The sequence below is a fragment of the Cyanistes caeruleus genome, chromosome 10 (genome assembly GCF_971803275.1).
Source record: "Cyanistes caeruleus chromosome 10, bCyaCae1.hap1.1, whole genome shotgun sequence".
NCBI classification, from domain to species: Eukaryota; Metazoa; Chordata; class Aves; order Passeriformes; family Paridae; genus Cyanistes; species Cyanistes caeruleus.
In genome coordinates, this window is record NC_141710.1 from 2012681 (window position 1) to 2032336 (window position 19656).

Sequence of the window (19656 nt, forward strand, 5' to 3'; positions counted from 1 at the left end):
TTTTCAAGCAGTACAGTCAAGCTCTGAGCCCCAGTGCAGTGGTGACCCCAGTTAACACCTTTGCAGAGGTTTCCCATCCGAGGCCTCTTCTCGCACTGGTGTTGGGCCACTGAACACCAGATGCACGTTTGGTGTGTCAGGGCAGCTCTGCTCAAAGCCCTGCCCATTACCATGCAGCGCAGCACGGAGGGAACTTGTGTTCCTTGGGTTGCAGCAGAGAAGCTCCTTCCCCTTTGGAAATGCCTGTCTGGCAGCCAGGCTCTCCTTTCAGAGGCAGTGTTTCCAGAGGTGATAATCTCTGACTACCCAAAAGTACCCGATAGCACAGTTCAGCAAGGAAGGCTCCAGCCATTCTCATTCAGGCAGAGACTCTCCTCAAGTGGAGGTGACTCCATGATATTCTGCATTCCTTTCTTACAAATCTTTGCCTCATATAAGGAACGGTGGTTTGCTTGCTGCTGCCATAAATAAATAGTAAACTGAGGGAGTTCTGAAGTTAGACATCCCAGAGAGTTCAGAAGCTTCTCAGTAATTGTGGGGTAAATGTTGTACAAATATCTATATCATGTCAAGGAATGCTCTATGTATCTTGGATGCTTTTTAAAAGCAGCCTGGAGTCAGTAAGTCATGCTGACACGTTACCCATTTTGGCCCTAATTGATGATCTGCCTGAAAAGAACAAAGCTGCTACTTTGGTTTTGGTTTTGAGACCAACCACAAATGTTCACATCCCAAGACTGCTGGATTTTATTTGACTGCTCTTAGTAACAGAAATACCTCTGTTACAGCAGAGCCAAGAAGCCAGACTGAAACCATATTGTGTTCAAGGCACTGCACAGAGACAAAAGTACAAATAGCCGAAAGAGGAAAGGGGGAGAGATGAAGAGGATCAGCAATAGGTAAAACAACAGGTAAAAGAGCACATGCCTGGTCAGCAGAGACACTTAAAGCACGGACAGCTTTTCCCTAATGGGCTTGTCCTCTGCCAGAGCCATTTGTGGAGTGGTGCTCCTCTGAGCTTTACCTTGCTTAACAAGCTGCTTTTCCTATTTTCCTGCCTTCTTGGGGAGAACAGACAATTGAGGTTTCTATAGGACACAGGAAGCTAAGAGCAGCTTTTAACTAGGAGTGGGGAGAAGACAAAGGCACAAAGTCCACTTCCTCAAGGGGGGTGCAGACAGAAGGAGGCTGGAAAGCCACATACACCCTCCCACTCTGTGCCTCCATCTGTCCCACATCCTCCCTTTTGCAGAGGAGATGCCATCCAGTGGAATTCTCAGACTGGAGCAGGACAGATCCCTGGAGTTACATGAGAGCAAGGAGACACTTAGATGGATTTATGGAGAATGTGAGCATGTACGATGTGGGTATTCTGGATTTGGGGAAGTGTAAAAAGATCCACGCCACCAGACAGCTTTTTAGATAGATCTGTGTAAGATGACTTTCTCTGAGTTCACTTGGGGAAATTCTGGCTGCTTAGTCCAAATCATTGGGCTTTACATTTCAGAGAGCTGGCAGCAGGAGCAGCCCTGCAATGTGTGTGTGGCAATTCCAGAAGTCAAGCAGCCAATGCAAAGCAGAGCTCCTGGCTTTTGGGCCCATCATCATCTCAGCGTGGGAGGTCTGAGGAGGGCTCTGCAGTGCTGGGTGTGGTACCAATTGTATGGTCACTCCTGAGCCCATACACTGCACCCAGGCTCCACAGACACTGCCAAACCTGCCTGGGCACTGGGAGCAGCACAGCTGCCCTGGCAGAGCTTCCTGCCCAAAAACAGCTCCAGGGAGGAAGCCTGGGTACCTCTACTTGGCATAACACTGGATACATGCAGATCTCTTATTTCAGAGTTAGAATAGACACAATATGCTCTCATTCTTTATGTAAGACTTTAAAAAAGAAAAAAAAAAAAATCAATTCAAGCAACAAAGCAAATTTGATAAAAGTTTGATGAAAGTATTTTTCCTGGGCCTGTACAGCCCTCCATAACGTTCAGGATGGACACCTCTGCACGGACTTGCTGCTTTGGACAGTGTTTGGACAACACTGGGTAGGAAATCCTTCCAGCAGTTTCCCACACAGCAGCCCTGCATCCCCAGGGAGCAAGGATCAGGGACAGCCAACAAGCCAACAAGATCTGAAGGAGATCAGCGGGACACTGCAGGATTATATTATTATGCCAGCCCAGTCATTCAGCTGAATACATGTTAAATTCAGCAGCTGGCATGGGGCCAGCTGTGTGTTTCTCCCCGAGCCTGAAGAGCCAGCAGTGTGTTTGCAGGAGCTGCCCTGCACACCAGGCTCGCTCTGCTCTTCACAGCCCTCAGAAAAAACAGGAGCCTCTTCCTGCTCTCCCACAGCAGCACCAGGCACTCCAACCCCACCACAGGGAGGATTGGGCCCCCCTGCAGAACAAGTGCCTACCAATTAGTGACACTTACTGATTGTATCTGTAGAGAATCATTAAGAAAAATGCAAAGCATTATGCAGCCACTATTAATCTTCTGCTTTTGTTGCATTTACTCATGGTTTATGGCCCTCTGAGGAGGATAAATGATCAAGGCATGTACTCACATTGTTATTTGTCTATTTGTCTGCGCAACAATACACGTGCTCAGCACTAAGTAGAAGTTATTTTTCATGAGGAATGCAGCTTTAAGGCTTTTCAAGGTCAGAAGGCTTCCTGAGGAAAAAAAACCTGCAAGTGACTCCGGCTCATTTGCTGCCAGCTCTTCCTTTTAAAGTTACAACCCACACAAGACCATAAGCAGGCTAAGACTCAGGAGGAATGGCCAGGGAAGTGCTGAGGAATTTTTGTCTTTTGCTAGGGCACAGTATGGCACACAGGTGTGTGTGTACACCAGATTGTTGTCGAACTTGCTCGGAGGTATTTAACATATTGCTGAAACACCTCTTCCACTCCGCATTTGTGACAGTGAAATCTCTCCTCTCTCTACTGCTCTCCTCACTAGCTTACAGCTCACTGTGAACAAGTATTTTGGCCAAGTTTTGTTTATAGCAGGGATTTATTTCTGGAGGTTAAGTTCTAGCAAATTCAGGCTATCACACATCTGCAGTGGTGCTTAACTAGCCAGCAGACACGAACAAACAGCACTAAGAAATGTTCTTTGGCACTGCTCAGCCCTTTGCAAGAACGGCCGGCTCTGTTATGAACACAAAGTACTTAAAACAATATTAGTTCAAACCTGGGAATGCAAAAGCAATACAAATATTTTAGTAGCTGCTACAGAAACTACATTCTGGTTAAAATGATCAGATTTCCATGTTTACTTTGAAAACATGCAGACCTAAGTTCAAACCTCTCCTAAGATTTTAGTCTTAATACAGAAACATGATAATATGATAGGGATGGCACTCTGTCACTTGAAAGATGATAAAGATGAGAAGCAGTATTTTTCATCTAATAGTCCCATGGCAAAACACAGAATTTGTCCCTTCCTTGCTCAGAGAAGGAGCAAGGCAGGACCAGAGCCAACTGTGTCAGTGCTTCCTGTCACTTCTGCAGCTTTTGGATCCGGCCTGGATGCCCCACAAGACTATAAATACAAACCATGGCCTCAGCACCGTGTCACACACCACAGGGAAGTAAAATGTGTTGCCAAAGTAGCTATCAGGTAAGGCCAAACATCTGCTGCCTGATTCCCCAAACAAAGCTCCATTCAGGCAGAGGGTTATAGCAAATATTTTTAAAACACAGTCACAGAGGAACTCGGTTTCACACCTCACGATTATCTTTTCTTCTTGTGCTTCTTCCTCTCTGTTCCAAGTCAACCAAAAATAGCAAGAGAAATATGAGAAGACGACTTTTCCCAAGATACTTGTTAAATGTATTCCTTAAAATAGGTTTTGTTTCCAGAAAACTGTTCAGTGTTCACATTTGCATGCATCAGATCCCCTCAGTCATTTCCATTGGTACATCAGCAGTCATTAAGTTCAAGCAATCTAATTGCAGTAAGTCAAGATGTGCAAAGAGCAAAGCTAGTGGAGTATTTAAGAACAGATATTCAGACATTGTGGAGGACACTGAACAATATTTTCAAACTCTTTAATGAGCTATGATTCCATAGATCTTGCCAGGTGATAAATGTTTGAATAGCAGGTAGTTTGCAGAACATTATCAGTCCTATGCCATGGATATCGTATTGCTAACAATAAATGTTTTGACAGATAATGATGCATTGATGTATAAATCAATCAGAAGCTACACTCTCAGTGATCCATACTGTTAATTGTTCAATCTTTTTAATTGTTGTGAATGGTGCCTTCATCAAGGGTTTTTTCTGTTATAAATCAGAATGGTGCATTTAATACCCCAGTTTACCTTAGTCAAAGTGCAGAGATGTGAAAAGAGTAGAGTTTGGCCTATAATCTTTGGAAATGATGGATTTCTCTTCACCTAAAATGTTGTCTCTTTTGGCTTCATTTATAGCAGGTGCTGGCATTGATACCATGCCTTTTTGGAGGCTATGGCTACTTCCAGGCTCCAACCATTATCCTGCAATTACAAAGGTGTAGGGCAGGAGAGTCTAAACAGTTCTCTTCACATTTGAAAATTACTGAAAAAGGCATACAACATTTTTCTATTTTTATTGTTTAACTACAAAGATAGAATTCTATCTCATTAATTGTTCCTGTTTTTGGCATTACTCTGAGTTGCCTAGATTTTCTCCTGTTACTTTTCCTGCAGCTGCTGTTGTCCCTCCTGGGGAAATGCTGCTGTCTGTGTGCTCTGGATATGGCACCCATGCTTCAGTGACCTGACCTACCTGCCACTTTGCTCTGCACTACAAGTTCACTTGCTGCTCACCATCATTTTTGGACTTCACATCTATTGCTCTCCGTGCCATTGAAGCTCTTGGTGTGGAGTTGTTTTTCCTCCATGTTGGTTTCCTCCCAAGCAGATTCTTGTTCAGTGACATTTAGGTCATATTTCTAGTGCCTATCCTTTCTGCTCTATTTTTCCTTCACCTTGATCAGTATCCATACCAAGTCCACTCTGGCATTGTATCTGCTCTCAAATGCCACAGAAAACATGTTAGGCAATAATGGATCTCATATGAATGTGGTAATTTTCACTAGATATCATCTTCATCAACCTCCTGCTTTTATTTCTAATTGTTTCTTTCCCTTCTGCCTGTTAGCAAGCAAAAGACACTTACGAATTCCAAAATATTTCAAAATTAAATCTTATGTGTAAGATTTCACCAGAAACCACATTAGTGTCAAGTCAAGTTTTCTTCACTCACAACACCCCAGGTTTCTGGTCAGGTTTCATCCTTAGAGCTCAGTACAAGGCACGTGTTTAGGACTTTGCAGTGGGTCTGTGTGAGGTACCTGAGCAGTCTCACATGGAAACCTCTGCTACTGGAGAAAGAGGGATCAGTCTCCCCCTCCAACAGGGGCCCAGGACAGGTGGAGAGCAGGAAAGGAGGAGCAGGCATCCCTGAGTGTAGGGACACTTTTGTGCACTCTCTCTGAGCACTGGCTGCTGGTTTGAGGTCTGCAGGCATGGCTGGAGTGGAAGCAGCAGCTCCATCAGAGCTGTAGCTGCAGCTGGCTGGGCTGCACAGAGCCACACACAAGTGCCACACACTCCTCTCCTGGGACTCACCAGAACTGCCAGGGAGGTGTTGGACACGTACCCAGATTATGGGAGGGCAAATCCTACACAGGAACTGTTCAAAAAGCATCAGACTTACCACACATCTGCAGGACACCTTGCAGAGGGTTGGCATATGCTTTTGTTTTCACTTGGAAAACCCAAAAAATGTATTTCAGCCCTCCTTGTACAAGAACAGAACTTTGTACCAACCTGTCTCTGTCCCTGGAGCTTCCTTAGTGGAACAAGTCTGTCTCTGCTGTTGCAGAAGGGACTGGGTGCCTATGTTGGCAGCAGACCAAAAGAAAAGATAAAAAGGAAGAGGAGGCTTCTGGATGTCAGACCTCCACCTGTTCCTGGGGAATCTGTAATTGTCAGGTGTGACTGACCTTTCTGGTCATCCCTGCACTGAGGCTTCACTTTAAAGAAAATCAACCTGCTCCTGGTGCTGCCTTCTGAGCTGACCTTCAGTTTCTTTCCATGGTCTTACTAGAGCTTGAAATTAGATCTACCAGACAGGAACTGCCGGGCTTTTTGAATTCTGGTATTTCTAAAACATTCACAAATGCTAGACGTGTCTCTCCCTCACCTTACACATCCTAGAGGTCAGAGGGAAACCTCAGAAAAAGGTGACAAGTCAGAATCCAGAAATAAAAGCTGTCAGACACTGGACTTTTATTACAGTAATGAAAGTTATCTGACAGAAATAGATGAACCCCTAAGAACATTCTCCTGTGCACACACACTTAGAAAAATAACCAGCAGAGGGAAAAGAGAGCAACCAAAAAAACCTTTCTCAAAGGCTCCTCTTATGTCTTTTACCTTTATAACCTAAAAACCGTACCAGAGAGCAAAACAGTCCCAGGGCCTGGCTTTGGGGCATGATCTGTGTTTCCTGGCCCTTCTTGCCTTGCAGTGCACAAAGGTTTGCTGCCTCTGCATCCTGCAGAGTCCCTCTCATGGGAAGCAAATGCCAAGTGGAGATGAGACCCTGTGATGCAGGAATGAGCTCCTTCCCAAGGCTTTCCTCCCAGCCAAACTCATCATGGCTCTGTCACTGAGAGGATGGGAAAGATCTTGTCACTGTGAGGTTCAGGTCCCCCTTCTACCTCAGTATTAACATGGAAATAAGCTGTGAGCCTTTATCTCTCCTACCCTAAGCACCACTTTCCCTACACAGCCTGCTCCTGTCTGAGCTTTCCATTCCACTGTACTCACCCTGGAGCACTGGCACTGGCTTTGGAATGAGGAGACTTCCTCTCAGAGGAGTTTTCTGCCCATGGTTCGTTTCAGTGTGTAGTACCTGCATTGCATTGCCAGGTAGCAATTAGCAAATTAGCAATTCCAGTCATACAGGCCCTAGATTCTGCATGTCCTGCACTCATTTCCAGCCCCAAAATTTAGAGACCCAGGTGGTCCTTTGGGTTATCTTCTCAGGAGTCCCTTGAAGAAGGGACCAGGTGGATGCAGCGCTGCTTGTCATGTCCTCTCCTCTTTGATCCCCATTGTTTCTGTGTGCCCCTGCTCGGTCCTGCCTGTGGAATCAGCCTGTTCCTTCTCCCATCTGCATACAAATAAGGGCCTGAATCCCCAGACTTCATTACTCAGGCCACCATTACTGCCATCACCCACAAAAACTAAAAGCTTATGTATGTTCTTTATCTTGTGGATAAAACTTCTAAGTCCTTCCATGTGCTAAACCATCTCATTTGGTTTACTTCTAACTCTTCAGCATTATATTTCACACAACAATTAATTCATCCTCAATTTCTCACCACACTGAAGGCTGTACCTTTATTGAAGTCTGTATCTGAGCAGAGCTAGTAATTCATCAGCACTCCAATATCTCTACATACAATGTGCTCATTTTGCTATAATGGGCTTTTTTAATCTTGCTGACAATTGAAATGTTGATATTGTTAAGGTTAATGACCCACTGATAAATACCAGAAAACACATTTACCCTCAAATAGTTTTTAATCACAGCTGTTGCAAAGTGTGACAAGAATGCTTTGTGCCTAAATAGGCTTTAGGAACAGTATTTTGTAAATATCTGAAGCGCCCTTTTACTACACAAGTGGTTTCTCTGACAGTTACTGGGTTTGCTTGCGTGCCAAGTTCTTAGGTTTATTACACTGAGTTTGTGTATGAACTGGCTGCTTTTTCTTTCACACTTCTTAATGGTCTGCATTGTGTGTGAGATGGGCTGAGATTCCTTCGATCTGCACTTACCAAATGATGAAATCAGTGCAACAGAGCAAGCTAATGGAAAAGAAGTCTGCGAGAGTTTTGTTGGGGTACAGTCACCCCAAAGGTGCTCTCTCTGATAAAGTACATGCAGCTCTGGGGACAGGCATATAAGGAGGGAGGATCAACAGTGATTTTTCACATTTTAACACAGAGTTGCATGTGGGGAGATGTTTGCCCTGTACTAAGCAAAAGGCCTGCCCAGTTAATTCATGTGATCACTAAGCCAGCATGCAGAGAGGGCTGGAGAAGTTTCCATTCTTAGTCCACACAGTTTTTTTGTCTGGATTTCTTCCAAGCATTGAACCAACAAAAGAAATATGAATCACTTTACATGGTGTTCCCAAAGATACTGCCCCAACTCTTAAAAAATGTCAATATAGCTCCACCGGAGCCTGAGCAGCACATCCCTGTCAGCTGATGATCTGACCCTAAACAGAGATTTCTGACTGCATGAACTCTGTGAAAATAGACAGCAGAAAGGGATATCAAGGGACAGGCAGTATGAAGCGATGGGAATGCAAAAAGAAAATTCGCATTCAAAGCGAGCAGCATTTTGCAGCACTGAAGGGATTCAAGAGGAGAAATGAAAAAGATGTGGGTCTCATAAATTCCACGTATTGTCTCAACATGAGGGAAAAAGAGCCCTTTGCTTAGGCTTTTACTGCCCTTGATTTGTCCCCTTAATTCCAGCTGAAGTGGCTGTAGAAAGAGCTGCTGCTTGCAGAGACTTTCAGATGAACTGAGTGTTTCAGAGCATGTTAGCCAAATGTCACTCAGATCCATCTTGCCTCACTCTGAAGCCAAGCAACTGAGCCAAAGGACAGTGCTGGGGAAGGACAATGAACTAATGGAAATGGCTAGAGATATATTACCTCTGGAAGTAAGAGGCTTGGTGAGAAATGATCCTTGCCATTTGCATGATGAAGTAGATGTGCTTTGGAAAAGTCAAGGTAACCATTTTCCCTAGGGAGACTGGCCAGCAGTGCTCTGAAACAGCCCCGTGCTCCCTGTGCTAGCAAGAGGCCAAGCAGAGGGAGATTGCCCCTCCTGACTGCAGGTTTGACAAGGAATGGGTTCAAGGAATGTCAGCTGAACTTGCACTACTCAGGTACAAATTACACACACGGGAGGATTTAGGAGCTGCTTCCTGGCTGGGATCAGGATCCTCGCTCTGTGACAACAGGAGAAACTGTTTGGAGAGACCCTGTCAGTCTGGCCACTCTCTGCTCTCCATTTGCGTTTTACTCCCCCAAAGCTGTTGTACCAAGGATGTTGTAGTGTGTATTGTCCTCTTAGGATCCATTTGTAGACTCTTGGTCCATGAATGTCTAACCCTGAACCCCCTTCTGCACCTGCTCATACTGCCTGCCTCTACTTATGGCCACAAGATCCAGGAGTTCACCACCCACTGCATAAAGAAGCACTTTCTTTTATCTATTTTCAACTTTTTTTACCAGCTGCACTGAGGTTTGTGAACACTTGAAGGGATTCAGACAATAATTCCTGCCTCATCTCAAGGTAACAATAAAAATACGTGTGTAGTCCTTGTTGCAGACGTGAGAGTTCCAGAGTCCTACAGAACGTCTTGTAAGTCTCCAGGATCAAAGAATTAATCACACTTTTGGACTGATTTAGTTCTAAAGTACACTAGCAACATTATGTTTGTTTAGCCCACATGGCAGCACTCAGTGCAAAGGAAAAATTAAAAAAAAAAAGCTCATTTTATACATGCATACACACATACCAGATGTTCTATATTTTTAGCTTGTCTGCAGGTGTGTGTAAAAGCAGTTCTGGGACTCATTGATTGTGGAGTTCTCCAACCTGTCTTAAGCTTGTACCATTCAAAAAGAGATATAGTCCTAAGAGCCTCACTGCTAACAAGCTAAGCCCTCCACAGGAGCTGGCTTTTGGTTTGGCTACATTTATTTCAAACTGTGTTATTCTCTGCTAATTAAACTTTTGAAAAGGAACATCGCTGACAAGAAGCTCTGAGTAATTTGCTGGGTCCTTGACATTAGTCAGGGAGTCTCAAAGCAGAGGCCACAGAAGCACAAGAATACCAACCTCCAAGAGAAGAGACAACAGTCCTTAATTAGAGTCTTGCCTCAGACCTTGCTGGGAGGGATGAGCTGAAGATATCAAAGATACCCAAAACCCAGATGATGCTGGTGGTAAGCAATCAGTTCAGACACACTGTGGCTACTGGATCCCCAGAGGCAAAAAGAAATGGAAGAAAGCCTGAGTATAGCTCCGAGACTCAGATGCAGACTTGGCGTTTGCCCTGTGGAATTCTTGGATGCACTTGAAAGGATCCTCTCAAGGATGAAAGTGGATTTTTTTTTCTGACACCATCATATTATCTCAGACTCATTGGCAAATGGTCTTGTCCAATGGCTGCAACTGTTATTACAAAATATGCAAAATTACAGATGTCTGCTGAATTAATTGCCAAATGATTAACTGCATGTTAATGAAGCAAGACTTTAAGAACAAAATTTAAAGGAAGAGTGAGGTATGAAGGAAATCTGAAAACTGCTCCATTTTCAGGCTCTATCTTGTCTAAAGTGCACCATTAGCCAAGGAGACAGTTATTTTTAAAGTCATGAGCAGCACATAAGTTTTTCCCACTCAGAGCAGGGTTGGTAATGTAGGGAGACTTCACCCTGTCCTTCAAACTTCAGTGGAAGTCACTGCTTAAAAAATGACTTCAAAAATACTCCCTTGCCTTGCTTCAACCAAAACTATCCTCATTGGCAGGGATTGGCCAATGCAGCCTTTGTGGAGACTTGGAGACAGCCCTGCCTTTTTTACACAACACTGTGTACACAGGTCAGTGCTGCTGATGGCTACAGCAACAACGGACTGGGTGAGTAAATGACAGTAAATCTATTAAAAGAGATACTTAAACAGCTCCCTCCCACATGAGCCACAGATTTCGGCACACCTCAATAATAATTTGGGAAAAATAGGACATAGATTTACTGAAAAATGGGAGGACAGCAGCCCTGTCATTCAGCAGCATGAAAAAAGACTTAATTTACCATTGTGGAAGCAGCAATCCCAGGCAAAAAGCCCATGGCACAAGGCAGCCTCAAACCACTGGCTGGCATTGCAGCTTCTTGGCAGCCAGAGCAAGATTGCAGAGGCCACTGAACCTCCCTGCAGCGGTGGCCGAGGAGCTGCCCCGTGTCCCTGCCAGGGATGGGGAGCTGCAGAGCTGCTCCACTCTGCAGCAGCCACGAGCACTCTCCTGGCCAGCACTGCAAATGAAAACCCTGGCAAGCCTGGCCTGGGACAGAAATACCAAGACTCCATCACCTCCCTTTCCTACAGATCAGAGACAGGCAAAGCCAGAACCATTGGAAGGAGGAAAGGCAAAGCCAGAGCCATTGGAAGGAGGAAAGGCAAAGCCAGAGCCATTGGAAGGAGGAAAGGCAAAGCCAGAGCCATTGGAAGGAGGAAAGGCAAAGCCAGAACCATTGGAAGGAGGAAAGGCAAAGCCAGAGCCATTGGAAGGAGGAAAGGCAAAGCCAGAGCCATTGGAAGGAGGAAAGGCAAAGCACTGCCTGTAATGGCAGCTCCCATTTTTCCTCTCCCTTCGTGTCCAGCTGCACACAGACATGCATGTTCAGTCTCCAGCTCTCTGCCCACCCCAGGCAAGCAGGGACAGCCTGGGAGTGCTCTCAGGGTCAGCAGAGGCAGCTCCCTCCTGCAGCTCCCAGTGGCTCTGCTTCAGGCTGGGCGCAGTCAGGCTTCAGCCAGAGACACCCAGATGTGTCCCAGCTACAGAACGTTCCCTGGCAGCCCCACACTGGTGCCTGACAGCAGGGATTGTGTCCCTTTCTTCCACATACAGCTTATTTATATTGTATTTAATTTATTATTTTATAATATTATAATCTAGATATATATTAAATTAATTACTATGTTTCTATTTCTGTTTCTATTTCTATTTCTATTTCTATTTCTATTTCTATTTCTATTTATATCTATATCTATATATTTATATGTATATTTATTATTTATATTTATAATTTATAAGATTAAGTATTATTTTATAATATCTTTTTATTTAATGATATTTTAATTTATTTAAATGTTTGTTTATTTTATAATATATAAAATTATATTTAATTTAATTTATTATTTCATATTTAAATTTATTTTAATTTTACTATAATTTTAATTTTAATTTATATTTATTATAGAAATCTTATTATTTTATCATATTCTTATTATTTTATATTTTAATTTATTTTAATTTACCCTTTAATTAAGTAATTTTGATAATTTATGTACATTTTATTAAATTTGTCATTTTATAATATTTTTGTTTATTTTAATTTTTAATTATTCATTATTTATTTATAATATTATTTATTATTTTATAACAAGTTTTATTATTTTATTATCTATTTTAATCTATATAAGCAGCACTGATGTTTATTTAGCTCTGCTCAGCACTGTCTGAGAGGCTCTGGAAAAGCAGGGCTTTGTCTGGGATCCTGCACTGTGTCAGGCAGAGAGGTGGGATGGGCAGGACAGAGCAGTGCCCAGTGTCTCCAGCCCCTCCAAGACAAATTTTCAAGGCATGGATTACTGTCAACTTTACATTGTATGATTCCTTAAACATTATTGTTCTGCCCTAAGTCACTGTCAGTGTGTACAGAGCTCAGAACTAACAGCAGCTGCAGGAAAACTTCACAGCAGCTGATTGAAAACTACCAGAAAAAAATGTATATTCAGGTACTCAGAGCCAGAAGGGCAATTTGCTTGCTCCTGTTCATGTTGCAAACGTGTGCTGACAATTTTAACTTTCCTAGATGTAATCTTTGGTGTTTTGAAGGACACAGCAGCAGAGCTACAACTCCTTTACATCCCACAATCAGCATGTACTACTTACAGTCCTCTTCCAAGCTGTCTGGCCTGTAAGCACTTAGGAAAATACCAGAGCTCAAAACTTTAAGACTTCCTTATTAGCCCCACTGATTCACCTCAAATCCACAACTTTGTACAAGGACCTCAAAACTTCACCAAAAAAAATACACTTAATTCTTCTGTTCTCTTGAGTTTCTGCCAAGGTGCCTGAACACTTCACTTTCCCGTATGTGATGGGGAGCCTTGTTCTCACTGTTGGCCTGAAATCCACAGAAGAAAAACCCAGTTTGAATCCCACTTTGTCTTGGCTTTAGAGAACTTGGTAAAGTTTGTTTTGGGACACATCACCGGGGTCTTTTCCCTTTTAGTTCCCATGGCTGCCTGAGAGAGACATGACGTGACAGAACATCTGCAGTGCGTGCAGCTCTCCTCCCCGAGAACCAGACCAAGAAAAACAGCCTGCAGTGAGCTCAGGTAAGTGGCACATCACAATTTGGGTGCTTTTTGCTGCTGTTAAACTGTTCAGATTCCTGTGGACACTTCTGCTTTTTGTGTGTGTGTGTGGCCCTACGTGTTTCTAGCTTCATGAGATGGGCTGTACCTCTGCAAGCAAAGCTGTTCCAGCTTTTTTCTCCCGTTTCCACTGCTATGCTATGGAAAACACAGTTGCCTGCAGTTATGGGATGGAAAGAAACATGCAAGGGATGCATATAATGAAGATGTATAGTCAGCTTTCTGGGGGAAAGAAGTGGGAATGACCTCCCAGCAAATATTAGCTACTGTCTCAATTTTTTCTAGAGCTTGGAAGGAAAGGAAAACAAGGAAAGGAAAAAAAAAAAAAGCATAGAAAAAAGTCTGTATATCCAACATTAATTATGGTAATGGATCACAAGTGGCTTCTGGCACTCAGCTGAAACGTGTCTCCCTGTCAGAGAGCAGTGAGATGAAGCACCAGCTTGCAGCCATAATCCAGACAAAGACAGGCTAGCAGTTGTGAGGAGAGCCCCAGGAAATCCAAAGCAATAGAGAGTCCAGCAGCTTCACAACCCTGAGCACAAGCAGGCTGGACACCCTGCTCAGAATCATCATGCACTGTGGATTCACCACACTGCTCTTGAAATGCATCTTTCTGCATCAAATGACACTTGTAGTTAGGCTGTGTCACTTCACATTGCATTAGCCTGCGTCATCTTATCTCATTTGGCACTAAAATGATATGCCATAACATATACATAACTTGGGACATGTCACACCCTATAGTTACAGTATTTAGTATATTTTATTGGATTATATGACCATCTTGTCCATCTTTTTCACACCTTCCTCTTGCTGAAGCTGATGGAGGAAGCATATGAAGAACTGACAGGATAATCAGGATCCAGAAGCAGAAGGAGAGGATGAGTGACAGTGTAGTTCCACTGACTTATTACCAGCAGCATCATTTCAGTTAACCTCACATACTTCTAATTCCCCTTTCTGTCTGTGGAGCATCCCCTGTTGTCATAGTGTCAGTGAATGCCATTAAGCCTGGATAGTCATTTGCAAAGTCCTGAATAATCCAAAGGAATAATACAGAGTTTTATTAAAGCTGTTCAGCTTCCTTATTTGGTCTCTTGCTTTCTCAAGGATATCCTAATGAATTTGATTGTTTTATTCTTGCCAGATGAGGTATTTTCTTTCCTGGCCTAAATTAAAGATTATATGGCAGCTTTTGTTGATTACACAGCCAGTTATAACAACATAATGTATAATATGTCATCTATATCTATAAATATGCTGACATGATATTTACTTCAGTGAAATCTTCCTCATCCATGACAGAGCAAAAGATTTAAAAGCAGCCAGTGACTACATACTGTAATAGCACTCTGAATTTCTTCTCAGCACTTATCAGATCAATATCAGTAACTGGAAAGAAACTGGTCTGGAGCAAGACATGAGGATACAAATTTGTTGTGATGCTGATGAGCCTCCAAGTAGAAGCACACTGCCAAGGTGGTGATGAGAAGAGACACAGAAGAGTTCTGACAATAAAGAACATTTCCCAGTCTCCTAAAATTCAAGTGCTTCCCTTCCAGCACTCCTGTTCTTCACAACTAATCTGCTCTTGGATGAAGACTCGCACAGAATTAAAATAAAAAAAAATATCTACATCTCTTCAAGTCACAGTCACAATCAATCACAATGGACAACCAATAAACACAATATATAGTATGTTCAGTAGAAGACAGAGTAAAATTAATGAAGATGTCCATCCCTGGCACCCATACACAATCACAAAAGCAGAGAACCTCTCTTGTTAAAAAACAAACTATATAAAATTGTATATTGCTGTGCACAGGCAGTTTCTGGGCAGTTTCTATGTTACAGCACAGCAATAATTTAGCTGCACACAGCAGCCCTGCCTGGCAGTTTATGGAGAATCTATAAGGCAGCACAATATCCAAATAACATGTCGGGGGGATTTAGATGGGCACAGTGCTGTAACTGGAATTGGATTTGGGATGCTCTCGCAGCCTCACTCACAATCAATTACAAGGCCCTTTGGAGCTACACACGAGCAAAACCTTCATTCAAACCCCCCCAACAGGCTGTTCTCAGGCACACACATAGGAGTGGATGGGCATAACACACTGTCACATCCTCCTGGCCCATTGTCCCTGCTCACAGCACCCCAGGGACCCCAGGCTGGAAGGGCTGGGGTGGAGGGGGAAGCAGCAGCCGTGCTGGAGGGTGCTGGCAGTGACGGCAGCTCAGGGCCACACGTCTCCCTGGGGCTGGGTGCAGCTAAAGTGACCACCTGAGTTCTCCAGTTTGCTAAACTGGAGTGCCAATTTATGCTCTTTCTTTTAAAAAGTCACTAACAGAACAATTCTTTGCTTCAGACAAAGCCTCTGACTCTGTTTCTCTAAAGTGACCTTTTCACGTACAGATGAACACTGTTTATGTTCTCCGCCCTCCTGTCCCCAGTTTAACAGGCAATGCTCAGAGGTTGAGGTGACCTCCATCAGATCTTCTGTCATCCAAAAATCATAATACAGGAAATGATTCAGATTAGAGCCCATGGAGTTTATCTGCATGTCAAACACGCTCTCTCTCGGTGTCAGAGGCCAACACATAACAATACTTGATGTCTGAATTTCAAATTCATTTCAATCAGCTAAAGAAGCATGGGAAAAAAGAAAACACAACCAGTAGAGCAGAAAGATAAGCTAAAAGAGCCAAAAAGGTGGGCTGACTGCATTTTTTTGTGGACCCATAAAATGTGCCAACTCACTCTTATACCCATGTCTGTCAGAGTTCTCACACCAATATGCTTTAAAAACCTCATTATCTAGGTAGACATGACTGAAGCCCACTTGTTTGAGTTTTGCCTGCAGCTGGGTTCGTTTCTGAGCATTTCCAGCTGCTCTGTGGGACAGCTTTTCCTGTGGAGCAAGGTGTGTTCTTTCCCTTGGCATCGTGACTGGGGGAGTTGGGATGGGAGGTCCTGACAGCCAGCTCAGGGTGTCAATCTGAATTCCAGGAGTGGGAAGTGCTGGTGGGGAGGGGGTGATTCCCAGCACTGAGTGGGACCCCAGCCCCAGCTCTGCTACCAGGGGATGGTCTCAGTAGGTTCCTCAAGGAAAGTGTCTCAGCCACTGAAGGGAAAACATTTGCTCAACTTGGCTTTGCATTTCTTTAATATTTCATATGATGCACTTCAAGTCACTCATTTTCTGTTTGGGGTTTTTTTTTCCACTCTAGATTAAAAGGTGGATCATTTCCTGACCCAGGTGGAGCCTACCAGGTTAAATTTCACTCATGTCAAGATGTTACAGCATCTTGAATCGACAGAAGAGTTTTGTGCCTCCTGCTTAGCTCAGAGTTAAAGAGAAACCTGCAAGGTTAACAAGTAGCAGGAAGCAATTAATTAAAGTTTTGATAATGTAATGGTTCACAGTGATTTCACTTCACAACAAATTTTACATCCTAAAGGAATAACAAAACCTTGGAAAAAATGTGTGCCTAACGTAAGGGATTGGCAAGCAAGGCAGACTCCTCAGCACTGTCCTAGGAATTTTGGCAGCGTTAACTCTGTTTATGGAGTTCAGGTCTTTATTCAGAAATGCTTAGTCATTTAAGAGTTTCCTTCAATTGGCTTTGTTTTGATAAAAATTTGGATGTTTTTCCATAAAAATTTGGATGTCTTCTCTTTAAAAATTCACTCATGTTTGATAACACCCTCAGAATATTTACGAAATAAGTTTCACGTTCCTTTACCTTGAGAATTAAATCTTTTTTTAACGAAGAAATGCAGCACATGTATCTTCTGACACATTCAGTGTCAGCCCCTCCTGCAGACAAGATGCCAGACTGGACAGACGTGACAGATGCTTTACTAAGGTTGTTTTTTACAGTACCAAACATGAAGGAATTCCTGCAAAGCCTTGGAGGCTGCAGTGGGCTCCATGAGTCCAAATGGTCTTGCTTTCTTTTTAAAATCAAAATTCTAGAGCCTAAACTAACTTCCCAAACTGAAAAATCCACAGATTTGTCTTTTTAGCCTAATGAAGATTATCACCTAGAACATTAAAATTTTAGCTTCTAGTTTCTCCGTCTCCCTACTTTCCAAGGTTTTTCAGAATGCAAAAAGCCCATCATTCTTAACCAGTGAACAATAGAAGTATGAACATGGCAAGAAAATGTGATAGATGACAGCTCTGGCAATAGCAGTTGAAAGCCAGGGCCCCCAGCACAATTCCAGCGAGTACACAACACCACTACAGTCACAGATTAGACCAAGGGATGGATTTATGCATGCAGTGCTGATTGTGCATTTTAACACACTGGTAACTGGCATTTAACTTCTGGAATAACAGCTTAAATCCGGCCATTAAATTCATTTTAATTAAATGTTTGTGAATGCTTTTTGCTATTATACACCACAGAGATGCTGCTAATGACTGCTCCATTAGTCTCCACACAGCATTATTCCCTGTAGGAAGCCCCTTGCTGCTTTGCTCCGTTTTGGGGAGGGTGTCAGCATTAGTCTTTATGCACAGGGCCTGATTTTTCTGCTGCTGCAGGAAGACATCTCATGGCTCAGCCTGTCAGTGCTCATCCCTCAGCACGGTGGGGGATCGGTGCTGTGTGCTCCAGGGGATGGAGCAGGGCTTGCTGTGCTCGCTGCTGGAGCCCTCAGTGTTTCCCTTCTGCTGCCCTTCCCCTGGGGCTGTTTCTTGCTCTCTGATAGGTTTGAACAGAGCTCCTGGGTGTTTACATAAAGGATAGAACCGATTTCCAGAGGGTTTGGGTTTTGCTTCCATCCCTGTTGTGTTCCCAGACAAACCTGGATGCACAATAAGGAATCCCCAGGGGTCCCTGCAGTCACTCACATTTTCATCTCCCCCAGAACCTCCTGCAGCACTGAGCACCACGGCCAGTCCAGCAAGGTGGCTTTAGAGGCTGCTGTCACAGCAGCTACCTGGTGACAGCTACGGAACTGCCATCATCACCCAGCTCATCACTGCTCCTGTCCACAGCCACAGAACTGCCATCATCACCCAGCTCATCACTGCTCCTGTCCACAGCCACGGAACTGCCATCATCACCCAGCTCATCACTGCTCCTGTCCACAGCCACGGAACTGCCATCATCACTGAGCTCATCACTGCTCCTGTCCACAGCCATGGAACTGCCATCATCACCCAGCTCATCACTGCTCCTGTCCACAGCCACAGAACTGCCATCATCACTGAGCTCATCACTGCTTCTGTCCACAGCCACAGAACTGCCATCATCACTGAGCTCATCACTGCTCCTGTCCACAGCCACAGAACTGCCATCATCACTGTGCCAGCCTGCTCCTGTCCACAGCCATGGAACTGCCATCATCACCCAGCTCATCACTGCTCCTGTCCACAGCCACAGAACTGCCATCATCACTGTGCTCATCACTGCTCCTGTCCACAGCCATGGAACTGCCATCATCACCCAGCTCATCACTGCTCCTGTCCACAGCCATGGAACTGCCATCATCACCCAGCTCATCACTGCTCCTGTCCACAGCCACAGAACTGCCATCATCACTGAGCTCATCACTGCTCCTGTCCACAGCCACAGAACTGCCATCATCACCCAGCTCATCACCGTGCCAGCCTGCTCCTGTCCACAGCCACACCATCCAGGGAGCTTCCCCAGCTGAGCTCTCCCACCTGGCAATCACATCCCCCCATCAGTCCTGCTGGGAGCTGCCCCAAAGCACTGCACAATTTGTATTTGGTTAAGGCCCATTTGTTTCTCTCCCTTAGGCATGAAAAATTTAGGTTTAAACGGTTATGACGGAAAACTTTCTAACTTTTCCCTGCCTAAGTCACCTCTGGTGCTATATAATCGTGCAGCAGTCAGATGTAGCAGTAGTTAATCATGTTTTCTAATACATTAAGATGCCTGTATCACAGAAGAAAGAGATTTAAGAAAATATTATTTTAATCTACAGTGTGATTGGTGGGTGGAAGGTTAAAATACCAGCAAGGATACACAGGGAGACAGAACATTATGAGTGCTGAGAAAATCCCAGCTCCTTTGCTGGAACTGGTTAAAGATAATTTTGGAAGGAGTGACTTGGTTAAGCTTTCTGTAAACTTGACAAATAAAACTCCGTCAAAATAAATTGAGAAATACTGTTTTCACATGCTTAAAGCACTCATCTCTGGAACAGAGGGACCTATTAGCAGGACAGTCATTTTTCTGCAGCTGCCAGAGGAGCTGGGAAGTGGGAGAAATGGAATTCCCTGCTGCTAATGGATGGATGAGACTTTGCTTGGGTTAGTGGGTGAATGGAAGGAAGACTAACTCTTCATCCGCATAAACAAGAAATTACAGCAGCAGCAATCAGAGCTTGCTGCAGGAAGCACAAGACACAGGC